Source organism: Branchiostoma floridae, chromosome 9, assembly GCF_000003815.2.
Source record: "Branchiostoma floridae strain S238N-H82 chromosome 9, Bfl_VNyyK, whole genome shotgun sequence".
NCBI lineage: Eukaryota > Metazoa > Chordata > Leptocardii > Amphioxiformes > Branchiostomatidae > Branchiostoma > Branchiostoma floridae.
The window spans coordinates 1,342,078-1,342,396 of record NC_049987.1 but is presented as its reverse complement, the minus strand read 5'-3'; positions in this window follow the sequence as shown (position 1 = coordinate 1,342,396).

Below are 319 nucleotides of genomic sequence, written 5' to 3'. Positions count from 1 at the left end.
CATCAAAGGCCAATCAAATGGCGGGTATCATGTGGCGAACATTCCACCATGTGGATAAGGAAATCTTCACTCTGTTATATAAGTCACTAATAAGACCCCACATTGAGTATGGTGGCCCGATATGGTCCCCGAGTACGTGGAGATTGACTGACCTCTTAGAAAATGTGCAAAGGAGAGCGACGAAAAGGGTTCCCGGTCTGAAGGACCTATCATATGAAGAAAGACTCCGAGCCTTGAAATTGCCAACACTACTGTATCGACGGCTGAGGAAAGACCTCATCAATACGTACAAATATGTGCATGGACTGTATACACAAAG